The sequence below is a fragment of the Globicephala melas genome, chromosome 19, assembly GCF_963455315.2.
Source record: "Globicephala melas chromosome 19, mGloMel1.2, whole genome shotgun sequence".
Lineage (NCBI taxonomy): Eukaryota > Metazoa > Chordata > Mammalia > Artiodactyla > Delphinidae > Globicephala > Globicephala melas.
In genome coordinates, this window is record NC_083332.1 from 59472767 (window position 1) to 59476711 (window position 3945).

A 3945-nucleotide genomic window follows, 5' to 3' on the forward strand; every position below is an offset into this window, starting at 1 on the left:
CCGCCGCCGCCGCCGCCGCCTCCGGCCCCTCAGCGTCCGGGAAGACGCGCTACAGCCGCCGCTTTCCCGCCACCGAGCAATGCCCAGCCTCTGGCCGGAAAAAGCCTCGGCCGGCCTATAGAAACGCGGCGTTCTCCGCGGGGCGGTGGAAGGCGGGGACCGCGGATGCTACGAGCCCGCGGATTGGCGAGCCTGAACGAGGCTGCGGGCGGACCCCGCCCCTCTCGTGGGCAGGCCCCGCCCCCTCCCGTGTCCCGGCCCGCCCCTCCCGTGGGCCAGCGCGCCTGGCGCCGCCGGCCCACCTGCACCTAGTACAGCCTTCGGCGTCCCTTCACCTGCCCCGGGCGCCCGCCCGCTAACACCGCGAGTCAAACTGCGGGTGGGCTTCGGGGCCAGGAGTATATGCATGTAATTGGTTACGGCGTGACCTGGCTACACAGACGCGGCCCCGGGCCGCAGCGGAGCGAGCGAAGGCGTTGTTTCCTTTAACTTCACAATCTTCTGTCTTCCCTGTACACGGGGTTAATATCTATAAAAATGAAGATTCCTGGGAATTCCCTGGCGGTCCAGTGGTTAGGACTCCGCGCTTTGGGCCCGGGTTGATCCCTGGTTGGGGAACTAAGATCCCACAAGCAGCGCGGTGCGGCCAAAAGAAAAAAAACACGCAGATTCCTCCACTGCACCCACATATTCCAATTCGGAAACCACGGGGGAGAGGCTCACAATTTGCACTTTGGCAAACTCCCCAGGTGAGACTTGTGAAGGGTCAAGTTTCCCCGACTGGGGCAAATAACGTATTGATGAGCTCATCTGTTGGCCATTCCGGGTGCCCTCTATACCGTGGGCTTATGTGAACCTTTACAACAGGGGTTCTAAGACCCGCCTCTGTCAGCATCCCCTGGGAGATTCCGAATGTTCACATGCACACACCTGCAGACTTGTGATTCAGGGGTCTGGGTGAGGACAGAGTGTTGTTTTTAATCAGGGATTTCGATGGGGTGATAATAGGCCAGGAAAACTTCCCGGGAGGTGAAGCAGCTAGAAGAAAACTGGGGTGGGGTGGGGGTGGGGGGTCAGGAAGGGGCGGGGGGCGGGGGGGAGTTGAGTTCAACACCATGATCATTAGGCTCTAAGAAAAAACATATGTGACAGGAGGATTTCAGGGTTCTAGATCCCAGCAGGAAAGCTGCCTCACCCCAGAAAACAGCACGCTTTCCTCTCTAACCACCCTGAAACCTGCCCCATGTCAGGTTGTCGGGAAGATGAAATAAGGCCATACTTCAGTTCTGCTCACTCGCATGGCCTGGAAAGTTGTCTGTTGTTTATCTGCATTGGAAGCTGTCATTGCAGGCCTGGAGATTTCCTTCATTGTGTCATTTGTAAAGACAAATACTTTCAAAGAAAATAAAAGATCCCTCGGGATGCTGTGTGAGAGCACGTGACCACTCTGAACTTCAGTCTCTTCATCTGCAAGCAAGGTAGGAAGAGGAGTACCCAGGGGGGTTGGGGGGAGGGGAAGCTGTAGGCCACCTGGCCCCTCCTAAAATAGAAGCTCCCTCAGTCATCTGCAGAGAGTGTGTGCCAGCTTGTCTGGGTTTTGACTGATGCGGGAATGTTTTCCTGACTGGCAAATATCTTCTGCGTTTCAAATTGGGTGAGGCTTCCCTCGCTGATTTTCGCAAAACTTTTTGTAAAAGAGCAAAGGAAAAAAGCTGGCTGGAAAGCCGAGGTTCAGAGAGGCCTCAGCAGAATGGGCAGGAGAGCTAGCAGAGCCCGGTACCTTGGTGTCCTTATGGGTAAGGTGGGGACAGTGCCGCTGCTTACCTTGCAGGGCTGTTGGGAGAACGAGACAAGGGGGGTGCAGCTTTACACACTGCAAAATGGTGGCGTCCTGGAATCGCAAACTTGAGCAGAGACACCAAGGTCCTTAGGGGGCTTATTAAAGCAGCACAAATCACAATAGCCAGCAGGTGGAAATACCAAATGTCCATCAGCTGAGGGTTGGATAAACAACATGGGGTCCATACTTATTACGGAATATTATTCGGCCACAGACAGGAACGAAGCACTGGTTCATGCTACAACGTGGAGGACCCTTGAAAACGTTATACTGCATGAAGGAGGCCAGATGCAAAAACCATATATGATCCATTTACATGAACTGTGCAGAAGAGGTAAACCCATAGAGACAGGAACTAGATTAGTGGTTACCAGGGTTGAGGGAGAGGGGGATGGAGTTTCTTTTGAGGTGGATGGAAATGTTCTGGAATTAGACAGTGGTGATGGTTGTTCAACTCTAAACATACTAAAAACTACTGACTGAACTGTAAACTTTGAAAGGGTGAATTTTACAATATGTTTTATTATTATTAAATTATTATTATTCCTCAAGAAAACTGTGATTTAAATGCCCCTCCCTAAGCTCCAGACCCAGGCTTTCTGACTCAGTAATCACACACTTTACACGCTCCCCAGGAAGTTCTTATAATTGCAAAACTGGGGAGGGAAGTGAATCCAGTCCGGCCCTGAGCTGCTCCCAGGATCCAGAGAGGACTCCTGATAGCCCATCCTCAGGCCTGGCCTCTGAAAGTCGGGGAAGGAGAGAGGGAAACAGACAAGAGGAAAAGTCAAGCGGAAGGGGGGATGGGGCGGTACTTTAGACGGGGTAGTCGGGGCCCTTGCACCATCATCTCCTGTTGGAACAGTGCCTCCCCAGGAAGCTAGATGACCCCTGTGGTAAGGAATTAAGAGGTGGGGACAAAATAAATCGGGATGGAGGGGCACATCTCCTGGGCAGAACTCCAGATGGTGTGATAAAGCTCATCACTCCTGAAGTGCGGGCCGCCCATGGCCACTTCCTTCTAAAGAGAACAGGATGGAAACAGGGAAAAACAGAGAAACCTGACCAACAAGCCCGCAGCCAAGTGCTCAAGATCAACATGAGGGCTTCCCTGGTGGCGCAGTGGTTGAGAGTCCGCCTGCCGATGCAGGGGACGCGGGTCCGTGCCCCGGTCCGGGAGGATCCCACGTGCCACGGAGCGGCTGGGCCCGTGAGCCATGGCCGCTGAGCCTGTGCGTCCGGAGCCTGTGCTCCGCAACGGGAGAGGCCGCAGCAGTGAGAGGCCCGCATACCGGAAAAAAAAAAACAAAAACATAAAATTAAAAAGTCTCCCCTCCAGGTTCCCCCGGGGCACCTAACCGAGTGTCCCCCTCAGGGTCGTCAGCACTGCAATACCTTTTGGTCACATTTGAATTTAGGCCACAGAACAGTGCTGCCCGAATGAGTCAGCAAGCCGGCCTCCTGACTGTAAAGCAGTGGATCTTTCTGAAATGCTGGAAATGTCCCGTAGCTGTCTGATCCAGGACAGTAGCCACTAGCCCCACGTGGAAACTGGGCGCTTTCGGGGGACTGGCGTCCTCTGCAGGGGCGGGGCCCCACACACGGGGCCCCGCCCACCAATGCACCTCGATGATCGTGGGGTTGAGCACAATGGGAAGGGCCCGTGGTCCCCCTGCACAGAGCATCTGTGTTCAGTCCCAGGTCCGTCTACCTCAGAGGTCTGAACCTCTGCCACGGGGGAGCGATATTCTTACAGCGAGGAGACAGTGGTCCAGGAAAACAAAGAATTAATTACAGCGAAGAATCGAGGAGGTGGGCGAGACCTTCCAGGGACTCTCGGCCCTGCCTGTGCAGGAGAATCTGCCGGATCCCCGGCCACACCTGGACCAAGGGAATCGGAACCTCCGGGTGGGGCTCAGGCCTCGGCCGTGGCTGGGAGGCCAGCCACTCTCCTGTGGTCTCCAGGGGACTTTAGGAGAAGCAGTGACTTGCCGCTGGTGGTACCTCCCATCTAGAATTACAGTCACAGCAGCAAAAGGGAAACGCAGAATGGAAAACACCTCCTCCGGAAAGTCTCCCTTCCTGGCCCCAGCTGAAAGGGGCAA